The sequence below is a fragment of the Suricata suricatta genome, chromosome 1, assembly GCF_006229205.1.
Source record: "Suricata suricatta isolate VVHF042 chromosome 1, meerkat_22Aug2017_6uvM2_HiC, whole genome shotgun sequence".
NCBI lineage: Eukaryota > Metazoa > Chordata > Mammalia > Carnivora > Herpestidae > Suricata > Suricata suricatta.
The window spans coordinates 71,508,863-71,522,367 of record NC_043700.1 but is presented as its reverse complement, the minus strand read 5'-3'; the positions used below and the strand labels follow the sequence as shown (position 1 = coordinate 71,522,367).

At 41.0% G+C, this 13,505-nt stretch overlaps 1 protein-coding gene and 1 pseudogene across 1 annotated transcript in view; one reads left to right on the top strand and one right to left on the bottom strand.

Moving 5' to 3' along the window:
- The window catches only part of LOC115301123, a 63,300-nt pseudogene extending 59,298 nt beyond the window's left edge, over window positions 1-4,002 (bottom strand).
- Window positions 1-13,505, top strand: part of FAM160A1 (family with sequence similarity 160 member A1) — a 265,800-nt gene that overhangs the window by 65,726 nt on the left and 186,569 nt on the right. The gene's annotated exons all lie outside the window — the stretch shown is intronic.

The window sequence follows — 13,505 nt, the reverse complement described above, 5'->3', positions numbered from 1 at the left end:
GTGGATGGACCTTGAGGGTGTCATGCTGAGTGAAGTAAGCCAGGCAGAGAAGGACAGAAACCATATGTTTGCACTCATAGGTCTAACAGGAGAACAGGAGAAACCTAATGGAGAGCCGGGGAGGGGAAGAGGGAGAGAGAGTTGGGGAGAGAGAGGGACGCAAAAGTTGAGAGACTATTGAATGCTGAAAATGAACTGAGGGTTGAAGGGGAAGGGGGAGGGGGGAAAAGAGGTGGTGGTGATGTAGGAGGGCAATTATGGGGAAGAACACTGGGTTTTGTATGGAAACCAATTTGACAATAAAATATTAACAAAAATAAAAAAATAAAATATTGCTAAAAAATGCTAAAAAAAAATGACAACCGGTGCTCATCCCCACAAGGGCCCTCCTTAATGCCTGTCACCCATTTAGCCCTTTCCCCAACTTAACACCCTACCAGCAACCCTCAGTTTGTTCTCTGTAGTTAAGACTCTCTCATGGTTTGTCTCCCTCTCTGTTTTATATTATTTTTGCTTCCCTTTCCCTATGTTCATCTGTTGTATTTCTTAAATCCTACATATGAATGAAATCATGTGATACTTGTCTTTCTCTGGCTGACTTCTCTTAGCATAATACACTCTAGTTCCATCCATGTTGTTACTAATGGCAAGATTTCAATCTTTACTTTATAATTAAATTTGCAAGAGAAGGGGCAACATATTTAAAAATATGTTGTATTTTATCAGTTATCCCCCATTATGTTATTGGTGAGCTCATGATTCTAATAGTAAAATTAAATTTTTTTTAATGTTTTATTTTATTTTTGCGAAAGAGAGAGACAGAGTTTGAGCAGGGGCGAGTCAGAGAAAGAGGGAGACACAGAATCTGAAGCAGGCTCCAGGCTCTGAGCTAGCTGTCAGCACAGAGCCTGCCGTGGGGCTCGAACCCATGAACCGTGAGATCATGACCTGAGCTGAAGTCGGACCCTTAAGTGACTGAGCCACCCAGGCGCCCCATAATAGTAAAAATTTTAAATATCAGGTGCCTAGAAAAATTCTAACCAGAAGCATGCCTGGGTGGCTCAGTTGGATGAGTGTCTGGCTCTTGATTTCGGCTCAGGCCATGGTCCCAGGGTTGTGGCATCGAGCCTGTGTAGAGCCTGCTTGGGCTTCTCTCCCTCTTCCTCTGCCTCACTCCCCAGCTTGCACACATGCTCTCTCTTTCTCTAAAGCAAAAGGATAAAAAAGGAAAGAAAAATTCTAATGAGAGAAGGAGCTTTTTAAATTTTGTTTTTCTCTCCCTTACTCTCCTCAGAAAACTAAAATGTAAGGTTTGTTCAATTAACGAAAACACAAACCCCTGCTTTACTGGAATTTCATTAAAAAAAATTGCTTAGGGTCTGGAAAGAATATCTTTGAAATAGTGTTTCCTATTCCTAGACCTTAGTTTCCTAATTAATGATATTTATTATGCATAAAGAAGTAGAAGGGCGTGGCATGGCATTAAAGCAGGGACTCTGGAGTCTGACTGCCTCATAGGGTTGTTCTGAGGATTAAATGAGTTTATTATTCATGACCAGGAGTTAGAGAAGTATCTGGCACCCTCCTCTTATACAGTAAGTGCTATATAAGTGCTTTCTGTTTTAATTATTGCCATTATATGGCAAAACCATATATTTATGTAATTAAAAAATATTTTTCATTGCCCCCAGTAGAGTTTGAAGCTCTTTTAAAATGTTTTTTTTTTTGAGAGAGAGAGAGAGAGAGAGAGAGAGAGAGAGAGAGAGAGAGAGAGAGATACATACAGCCTGAGAAGGGGAGGGGCAGAGAGAGAAGGAGTCACAGGATCTGAAGACAGGCCTCAGGCTCTGAGCTGTTGGCATAGAGCCTGACACAGGGCTCGAACCCATGAACCATGAGATCATGACCTGAGCCAAAGCCGGAGGCTTAACCAACTGAGCCACCCAGGTGCCCCAAGTTTGAAGCTCTTTTAAAGTGACCAAAAGGGCTATTGTTACAAGTTACAAAGAAGGCTAGAGAGTTCTGGAACTCCTTTTCTGCTCCCAATCCTCTTTCTCTATATGATGACTTTACCTAAATTCTGGGGGCCTTTATTTCCTCGATTGGAAGATGACAGTGGCATGGTGGTGGGTCTCTGATATCTCTTCAGGGCCACAACAGTTCTGTGATCCTTTGATCTGACCTTATGTGTAAACAAGAAGCTTGAGGTTATTTATGTCAATCCATGATCTGGAATGGTAGGATTTTAGAAGTGGAGGATATTTTAGCCACATGGTCCACTCCTTGGGTAGCTCATCCATTCTCTAAGGTTCAAATTAGTGTTTAAAAAAAATTTTTTTTTGTAGATTAGTACCAATCTTTGTTTTTCCTTTTATATCTTTCTTGCAAAGCACTTCTTATATACCATGTAATGTATTTACTGTGTTTATTGTTTGTCTCTATTGTCCTGCTTGAATATAAGTTTCACAAAGGCAGGAATCTTTATCTTTTTTTGTTCAAGTGTCGGCACATTGTAGGTGCCATGTAGCGGCTCAATATATGTTCTTGGGCAAATGAATGAATCTTCAGGTGCCTAGTGGACATGTTTATTAATAGATCACCTCTGATTCTCTTCTAAAGCAACTCCCTTTCATGACTTTGCACCAGTGACACTACTTTCATGTTACTACGAGCAAAGTCCTAGAGGAGTTGGCAACCACACCTTAGAGCAGTTTTCTCTAGGGGATTTAGGCAGTCACTGGCATCAAAGGTCTTGGAACAGAAATAATGACAGTATATTGTCCCATGGGTTTGGTGGGCCCGAATCTTCCCAAACAGCCTTTTTTTTTTTTTTAAGTTTATTTAATTTGAGACAGAGACAGTGAGTGGGGGAGAGGCAGAGACAGAGGGTGAGAGAATCCCAATGATGTTGGGGTGTGCCATTGCAGAGCCCCACTTTGGGCTCGAACTCGGAACAGTGAGATTGTGGCCTAAACTGAAACTCAAGAGTCAGTAGCTTAACCAACTGAGCTGCCCAGGCGCCCTTCTCTTCTTTGTAATAACCTTTTTGAGGGAAAAGGCTAAAATAGTAATGAATTTATGAGGGAATGAATCACAACTCATAGCTAACACAAAACCTGCTAAGCTGTGGTGCAAAACTGACTTGATGTAAGTGTATTTACTAGCCTGTGATGAAGTTCTCTAGGGTTTCAGAAAGTGCTAAGTTCAAGTTCTTTTTACTTCTTTTGGAGCGGGCATTAAAATGTCCTTTGTAGAAATCAAATGATGGTGGGGCGTCTGGGTGGCTCAGTTGGTTGAGCATCTGACTTTAGCCCACGTCATGATCTCACAGTTCAAGAGTTTGAGTCCCATTTCCAGGCTCTCTGCTGCTAGCGCAGAGCCCGCTTTCGATCCTCTGTCCCCCCCCCCCCTGCCCCTCCCTCCCTCGGGTGTATGCACTTATACACTTTCTCACTCAAAAATAAACATTCTAAAAATATTAAAAAAATGAGATTCAGGGGTGCCTGGGTGGCTCGGTAGGTCAGTGTCCAACTTTAGCTCAGGTCATGATCTTGTGGTTCGTGGGTTCGAGCCTGGCATGGTGCTCTGTGCTGACAGCTCAGACCCTGGAGCCTGCTTTAGATTCTGTGTCTCTCTTTCTTTCTGCCCCTTTCTGACTCACGCTCTGTTTCTCAAAAATGAATAAATGTTAAAAAAAATTTAAAAATCATATTATGGTAATAATATCTGGTAATAATGATGGTAGTAATGGCTTCAAATGAATTACCTTTACTTTGAAAATTAGAAAATTGGCAGTTGTATTGGTGGAATGGGTGTGTGTGTGTGTGTGTGTGTGTGTGTGTGTGTACCTGTATATATATGTATATGTAATTTTAGTGGTTTCTGAAATCAGAAGGTCTGGGAAGGACCAGGCTTGGTGGCTGCTAACCATGTGACCAACACACTGCATCTCTCACCTTCACCCGTGGCCGTGTTGCCCGTGTTCAGCTGCACGGTATTCATTTCTTAGGGTCTTGGATCAGCTTCAGATTCTTACGCTGTGTTTCAACTCTGATTACCCAGGGAATGCGTGAAAGTTACTTTCCAAATAATGCAAAAGGTTTCTGTTCCATTTTCTGAACTTCAAAGAATATTTTTTTCTTGTTCGGTGCATATTAATCTAGACAATGGCATTCTGTGGCCTTTCTAAGTAAATCAGCTTTATTCATGTCATCAAAAGAGGGGGTTTTGCCTGGCTTTTTAATTTTTCAGACTGATTGAAAAACTCTGTGAGGATACAAAAGACGTTAATTTGTTCATTTTCTTTCCAAATCTTGAACCATTTGTTCTCTTGTTCATATAGTAAGCCGAGTTAACCTTCTCCTCCTCTTCCTAACTGTTCCACAGTTTCGAGTTTTCATTGAATACACTGTATGTTTACTCTTGGATTTTGACATTTTAATTATTGGGAGTGTTTGATCACATATAATCTTAATAATGTTCAACAATACCACACAGCTCACATTTTTGTGGGACGCTGACAGAATGACAAGCAGTGGGAGCCAATATTGTGTTGTGCACAGATGACGGGTAAACGGAAGGACAGGGTGTTCCTATGGTAGAACAGACATGATGTGGTATCTCTTGGTTACTGTGCAGTACCAGACAAGAGATACCTGCTGTTTTACTCAGTTTTATTGGTTGCAAAGAATAGCAGCCCACTCAGTTCACTTAAATAAAAACAAAAACTAAAGAACAATTCTTGAAATGTGGGATTTAACAGCCAATCTTAGGGATACCAGTCAACCCATTAGGGACTATAGCATGGGGTAAAAAGTCAAGAATCATGGTCACATTGCCTCTCCCTTGTTCTGTCTTTCTCTACATCTATATTCCTGTCTCTCTTTTTTTTTTTTTTAATTAATGTTTATTTTTTGAGAGACAGAGAGACAGAGCCTGAGCAGGGAAGGGGCAGAGATAGAGGGAGACACAAAATCTGAAGCAGGCTCCAGGCTATCAGCACAGAGCCCGACATGGGGCTTGAACCTGTGAACTGTGGGATCATGACCTGAGTCGAAGTCAGACGCTTAACCAACTGAGCCACCCAGGTGCCCCTCTATTCCCTTCTCTTTGACATGGGCCAACATATTTATACCTGCTAGCACTGACATGACCTTTGGTTTTAGGCTCATGTTAGAGCCTGTATTTTTTCCTAAGTCAGAATATCAAAAGGAGCACTTGGATTGGTTTAGTTCTGCCAATGGATCTATATCTCCTGAATCAGTAGCCACCCTGGGTTTAGTGACCTATTGGGGTTGAGCTAGGGAAGACTTAACACAGTACGGATTGGGCAGGTTTTATTTGGATACTGCATCTCCTGCTTTGGTTCTTTGTTTCCAGTCTTTTCTATTTTTCATAGTCTTTTCATTACACATTTTGAGAGAGTTCCTTATTTTTATCTTCAGTAGTTTCACTGAATTCTCATTTTGGTAATCACATCAAAATTATTTAAAAAGTTCTTTTTTATTGTCCAATCATTTTGTTTTCATTTTGTCTCATTCTTGTTTAATGGCTGTAGTATCTTCTTGGAATCTTTGAGTTACATTAGAGTGATTTCCTTTAAAAGTACTCTTCTTTTTTTCTGAATTAACTGTTTTTTCTTCATGTCAGGTTCCCCCTGCAACCCCATGTTACTGATTTTCCCTGTAGGCTTGTTTACCTTTTCATAATTTTTAAAAATGTTTGTTTATTTTTGAGGGAAAGACAGAGTGAGCGTGGGGGAGGGGCAGAGAGAGAGGGAGACAGAATCTGAAGCAGGCTCCTGGCTCTGAGCTGTCAGCAAAGCCTGCTGCAGGGCATGAACTCATGAACCACGAGATCATGACCTGAGTTGAAGTCAGATGTTTGACCTATTGAGCCACCCAGGTGCCCCTGCCTTTGCATGATTAAAGAATGAAAAACTGTGAGAGTTTGCTCTACTGTTTAAAAAGATCTTCCCTCCAGCTGTACTGTTCCCCTAAGTAGCAATTCTAAACAGATTTGTGGGGAGGCAGGGCCGGGAGAGGCTGAGTAGTCACCTGGCAGCTTTTCTTCTTCTCCAAATGCCCAAGTGATGAGGCTTTATTCCGAGGGGACCAAAATTCACATCGGAAGCCTTCCTGAGGCTTCTCTCACTCCCTACTGTCACAATTGGTTCTGTTCTTTTAGAGATGAACCCCAGATGTTTTGTCTGTCATGATACTTAGTCACGCTGCCTGGAGGCTCTGTGAGAGGCTGAGGGAAGTGGGGATGGTCACTCGAACTGTCATCGCGTTGTCCCCTTATTTCCTGCTCTGTGTCAGTCTCCTCCCTCCGTGATACCTGTTGTGTCTGAGCCCGGAGTCTCCCTGGGATTCTGTGGAGCAGATTGTCTCCGTGGTGGTCTTTGGGTAGCTGCTTGCTGCTCAGGCTCCATCTGTCAGCACATTCCCTTTTCCTGTTCTCTAGGCTGTGTTGAAATCTATGGTCCATTTGGAGTTCTCTCTCAGCACACTTTTTTTAATCTCCTGAAATGCTTCCGTTTGCTGTTGTTGTTGTTTTTGTTTTGGAAGCTTCACTTCATTAGGAATTCAGGAGAGGCACCCAACTGTTTTGACACTGAAACATTATCAGGTTATTTAAAAAAAATTGCATTTGGTGTTTGGGTTCTTTTACTTTTTAAAATGATATCTATATATATATATACACACACACACACATACAAAAGAGTATATATCAATGTATGTATGATTTAAATAAAAATAATAAAATGAATACTGGTGCTTACTAGATAGCTTGAAAAATGGAATATTATTTTTTCAGTACATGTGAAACTCTTCTCCATCTCTTCTGCTTACTGTAGAAACTAACCATTATTTAATTTTTAGCCATTCTCTTGCCTTTTTTTTTTAAGGATTTGCCCTGGGGGCATCTGGGTGGCTCAGTTGGTTAAGTGTCTGAGTTCGGCTTAGATCATGTGATCTCCCTGTTCCTGAGTTCATGCCCCACATCAGGCTCCGTGCCTACAGCTCAGAGCCTGGAGCCAGCTTTGGATTCTGTGTCTCCCTTTCTCTCTGCCCCTCCCCCACTCACATTCTGTCTCTCTCTTTCAAAAACAAACATTAAAAAATTTAAAAAATAAAAGGACTTGCCATATGTGTATTTATCTCTAAACAATATATTGTTTAATCTTAGCTGCTTTTACTCTTTGTATACATGCAATCCTGTAACATGCATTCTTCTGTACCTTGTCCTTTTATTCAAGATTATATTTTTGAGACTCATCCATATTTATTCACAAAGCTGTATTTTATTTGCTGTATAGAATTGCATCATAGGAATATACCATATTTAATGATCTTTTCTATTACTGAGGGACATTTGTGTCAACTTTTGCAATCATGAGAAAGACTGGTGTGAACATGGTTCCTATTGTATATGTGCTAGAGCTGCTCTAAAGTATAAACCTAGGAGTGGAATTGTTGGGTCATAGAGATGATCCGTGTTTTGTTTTACTAGGTGATGACGACGGTTTGCAGTGGTTTTATAGGATGTAGGACATTGCCTGTGGCTGGACAACATTTGTGTGATCAGATTTCTAAAACATTTTGCCTGTCTGGTAGATGTGAAATTTTACCTTATTGTTTGTTTAAAAAACTGAGATGTAATTTATGTGTCGTATAATTTACATTATTGTGATTTTAATTAACGAGGTTAGAGATGTATTTTCATATGGCTATTAATCTTTTATGCTTTTTCTTCTGTGAAAGTTTGTCTTCTCTCTCTTTTTTTTTTTAAATGTTTATCTACTTTGAGAGAGAGAGAGAGAGAGAGAGAGAGAGAGAGAGAGAGAGGGAATCCCAAGTAGGCTCTGCACTCACAGTACAGAGCCTGATGCAGGATTCAAACTCCTGAACCATGAGATTGTGACCTGGGCCTAAATCAAGAGTTCAGTGCTTAATCCACTGAGCCACCTACGCGCCCTTTTCAGTTAGTCTTCTCTTATGAACTGGTGGGTGTTTCTTCCATAGCTTGGATCCGTAGGTGAGTGTATGCATATCTATAATATGTGATGGGATTTAGTTTTTGGTGGGCAGACCCCATCGTACCAGGAGGAAGAGGCAGTGCTCACGTCCAGTAGTTGGTTTTCTGCCTATATGATTATGGTGTTCTTTCTTTCTCTTTCTGGTTGTGATTCCTCTTGGACAAAATTGAGAAGTAAGTTTTAGAACTTCAAACATTTTGCAGTCATTATGCCTTCTCTCCCAATCTACCTTTATTGTGAAAAATTTTGTCTGACATCAGGTGACTCAGAACGTTTTCTCTGGAATGCGTACTATTGTGGTTGGAGCACGGTGCGTGGGATGCTGGGTGCCAGCGGGTCTGTTTTGGCAGAACCACACCGCAGGCTGGCCAGCGCGGCCAGTAGGGGGTTTCGGCTGTGAATGCTGATCCAGATCTTTAATGTAGAGCCCTGGTATTTTTCTTGACTCTGTGCTTAACACATTTCAGAAATTTTCTGAGATTGAATTGAAAAGTCAGTTGGCTTTATGTAAAAATGATAGCATTAGTTACTGCCCAGTCTTTTCTCTATTTAACAATGTACCCTGAGGTTAACTTTAGGGATATTTTCTCTAACGTGGTGATATTTCTATAAATAAACTTCATAGAATGGTTAAAATGGTAAATTTTATGAGTGTTTCACTATAATGTTAATTAAAAAAACAACAACCCAAGTTTGGGAAAAAAGTTTTGGAAAACTTAGGACACTAACAAAAATGCAAAGATGACATTGAGAAGTAGTGTATTTTTTGAGTGCAGAGGAGTCTTTCAAAAGTTAATTCAGGGGCACTTGGGTGAATGAGTCGGCATCTGACTTCGGCTCAGGTCATGATCTCATGTTCCACGTTGACAGCTCGGAGCCTGGAGTCTGCTTCAGATTGTGTGTCTCCCTCTCTCTCTGCTCATCCCCCATTCATGCTCTTTCTCTCGAAAATAAATAAATATTAAAAAAAATTTTTTTACTTAAAAAAAGTTTAAAAGTTAATTCAAATTACCCATGTATGGTAACTAGCAGTACTGCTTTTAAATAAGCTGCCTATTCTTTGTCGTGGCTGTTCTTTGAAGAAGGTGTACTTTTTTTTTTAATTTTTGAGTTTTTGTAAATTTTGGAATGAGTTTTCAAGGATTGTCTTTTCGTTTCTCTTCTGTTGATCATGCTAGCTGCCACTTTCCCCTTCGCAGCAGGCTTGTGGGCCTTCTTTCACCTCCTTTAGTCACCATCCTTCTCCTTCTGCAGGGCCTTCCCATAGGCTCTTCTTTTCCGCATGTCTACTCCAGTTTTTTTTTTTTTAATGTGGTAAAATATACATGACATTGGCTGAATTCCCTGTCTGTAAATTCACAGGTCAAAGCCCTAACCTCCAGTACCTTGGAATGTGACTGTATTTGGAGGCAGCCCCTTTAAAGAGGTAACAGAGTTAAAATGAGATCATTAGTATGGGTCCTAATCCAGTATGGACCCTGGTAAGAAGAGGGAAATTTGGACACAGTGGCTGAAGGAAAGCCATGTGAAGACACAGGGAGAAGGTGGCCACCAGTATTCCAAGGAGAGAGGCCTCAGAAGGCCCCAGCTGTGCTGACGCCTTGATCTTGCACTTGTAACTTCCAGAAAATAACTTCTGTTGTTTAAGCCACCTTGTCTGTGGAACTTGGTTATGGTAGCCCTAGAGAACTACTATAATGCGTAACACACATTTTACCATTTTAACAATTTAAAGATGTACAGTTCAGTGGCATTAAGTATATACACATTGTTGTGTGACCATCATCACCATCCATCCCAGAAGTTTTGACATCTTTCAAGACTGAAACTCTATACCCCATTCTTTCCCCCATTCCCTAGCAACCACCATGCTGGATTGTATCTCTATGAATTTGACTGCTCTAGGTACCTCATATACATGAAATCCTACAGTATTTATTTTCTTTTGTGACTGATCTATTTCATTGCACATAATATCTCAAGGTTCATGCAATGTTGTAGCATGTATCAGAATTTCCTTCTTTTTAATGACAGAATATGCCATTGTACATATTTTTTAGTTGATTCATCCATTGATGGACATTTGGCTTGCTTCCACTTTTGAGTTCTTGTGAATAATGCTGCTTTCAGTTCTTTTGGGTATATAGTTAGAATTGGGTTTGCTGGATCATAGAGTAATTCTATTAATTAATGCTTACTTTCTTGAGGAAGCTCCATACTGGTTTCCATAGCAGTTGTACCTTTTCACATTCCCACCAGTAGTTCGCAGGGGCTCCAGTTTCTCCACATCCTTGCCAGCACTTCCTATTTTCTGTTTTGTTTTTGTTTTTCTTCTTTTTTGATAGTAGAGATGGTATTACTAGGTATCAAAGCTTTCAGGTATAATGCAGTGCCCTTTTGATTTTGTGGTAGGAAGGTAGTGATAAACTATGGCCTTTTAATTATCACTAGGTTAAATAAAAAAAGTAGATTCTCAAAGGGCTGTGATATGGTATTTATATGCCTCTCGATTTGAGCTTATCACCTTGGAGGCTCACCAGGAAGCACTGGAGTCATGGGTGTGTAAGACTGGCAGCTGTTTTCGTCCTATTTGGGCCAAGAACTTTGCTGCTGTAGGTAACTTCGGGTCTGCGAGTGTAATACAGGACCAGGTATGCCAAAATGCATGCATTTCTCACTGCAAGGCTGCAAAGGCTAGTAAGTTTGTTATCTCCTCTACACCCCCCCCCCCACCGTGGCAAATTTTGATTTGCCTAAGTGTTGACAGCTGTGTTTGCTTAAAACACACACCTAACAATTACAGTCCAGTGGAGAAAATGGAGCAAGTTAGGCAAATTAGAAATCCCAAGCAGAGGTGGTTGTAGAACACAAACCTCAGAGACGTGTTGACACTTTCCTAAAGAGCATTTTTGAAATCATGGAGGAGTTCTATTTGACCATCATTGTTGCATTACTGCTACCAAAAGATTAGAGTCAAAGAGGTTGCGTCAGGAATAACATTTTTTATGTTTATTTTTGAGACACACACACACACACACACACACACACACACACACAGATGGATGGTGGGTGAGGGGCAGAGAGAGAGGGAAACACAGAATCTGAAGCAGGCTCCAGGCTCTGAGCTGTCAGCACCGAGTCCAGTGCAGAGCCTGAACCCATGAACCATGAAACTATGACCTGAGCCAAACTCAGAGGCTTAACCAACCGAGCCACCCAGGCGCCCCAGGAATATTGATAAACGCATCCTTTAGCTTTTATTTGTGTGTAAAAATGGAAAATTTTATGTAGGGTTTATTTTTCTTGTTCACTTGTGTGAATTTCCCTTCACCCCAACAGCAATTTCTGGTGGCTTACAGTATTGAAACAAAAATCATTCTTTCCTGTGGTTTGGGTCAGAGCCACCCAGTCGCATTGGGAGGTCAAATCACAGTCCTATCCACTGCCTCCCCGCTTTGCCGTCCCAAACTCCGGTTTGTATAGATGATAACTTGACTCAGGAGGAGCTCAGTTTAACAATTCCAAATTCACAGTGGCTTCCCAGTACCCAGTAAAATTAATTTTACACACACAACTCCTATTTTTCTTCGCACATATGTACACCCACTGGTTTGAGAATTCACAGTAAATATAATTAAGGCTATTGAAGCCAAAGAATATAAGGATGCTTCCTCTATGATTAGCCCATCTTCAGCGTCGCTGTAATAGTAGCGCTTTGTCTCGGATCCCTGAAAACGCTGCCAGTGCTTCACAGCCTTTGTAAACCGAGATCTCCTCTGCTGTCACCAAAGGCGGCAGGTCGTCCCCCAGGAGGGATCAGCTCCTCTCGCCTCTTACTGTTTGCTGATTGAATTCTCTATGGGATAGTAAAGCTGGATTAGGAGTCCACAGCTAACGTCACAGGATTTTCCATGGGAATAATGCAGGAACTGGAGTGGATTTCATTACTCTCTTGAGATGTGGCACCCCCGGGTCTGTTCCCTTACTTTGGGAGTCAAGGCTGAGGTGGAAAAGCCATTTCTTCCTCCTGTGCTGTGGGTGTTTTTTGAAACCCTTCCCTTCAGTCAGTGGGACCACATCTCAGCCTGTGTTATTACACAGAATACAGTGCTACCTCTAAATTTTTTTTTAATGTTTGTTTATTTTTGAGAGAGAGAGAGTACTAGCAGGGAGGGACAGAGTGAGAGGGAGACAGAATCTGAAGCAGCAAAGTCAGACACTTAACCGACTGAGCCACCCAGGTGCCCCTACAGTACTACCTTTAAAGGCAAATAGGCAGAAGCCTGGGTTTACTGTTAATTAATTGACTGATGAGTTATTTCATTTATGTTTAACAAATAGGTATCGGATGTCTGCTGTGTTGAGAGATCTGTGCTAACCTCTGGAGAGGTCTATAAAATACATGTAAAATGCAGTTCCTGTTGAAAGTAGCCAGGACTGGAAGACAGAAGTGTTGAGCGCTAGGGAATGCATCCATCCAGCTGGCAGCAGAAAGGTACCGAGCACCATGTGGTACAGAGTGTAAATGCTGTGGGACTCTGGGGAGAGAGTTGGTCATTAAACCTCTCAGAAGAGGAGGTGAAGGCAAAGGAAAGGGGTACTGGTGGAGAGCTGCTTTTTGCATACTGACTCTTGGCTCCTTAAGGGACTTGGCCTTGAGGAAATCGATCCTGATCCTCAATAGTAGTTAGGTATAGTATTCTTAAAATAGATAAACAAACACTTTGCATCTGATAAAAAGAAATAATTTTTTTTGTAGAGTAGAAGATTTGGAAAACACATATATTCACAGAAGAAAAATCCCCTGTGATCGATTCCTCCAGAAATAATCATTGTTAACATTGTGGAGAATGCCCTTTTTTCCTTTGTAAATTACTTTAATTTTGTTTACTTTGAATTCTCAGATCAGAGGGTGTGCACATTCCACAGGAGTAAATATGAGTTAGAGTCCTACAAGATCACTGTATTGGTTGTTGTGATGGTCTACCTTTTATTTTGTAGTTATTTTGAAAATTTTTGTAAACCTTGAAAGAAGCCCAAGTCCTTTCAGAGTTGAACAGCCTGGGGATTAGGGAGTACTAGCCACCTGCACAGTCAAGAATCCAGATATAGCTTTTTTTTTTTTTTTAACGTTTATTTATTTTAGAGAGACAGAGCGTGAGCGAGGGAGGGGCAGAGAGAGAGGGAGACAGAATCTGAAGCAGGCTTTAGGCTTGAGCTGTCAGCACAGAGAGCCACGCAGGGTTCGAACTCATGAATGAGAGATCATGACCTGAGCTGAATGTCATTACTACCCAAAGCAATCTACACATTCAGTGCAATCCCCATCAAAATTGCACCAATATTCTTCTCAAAACTAAAACAAACTATCCTCAAATTCATATGGAACCACAAAAGACCCCATTTAGCCAAAGTTATATTGAAGAAGAAAACCAAAATGGGAGGCATCACAATCCCAGACTTT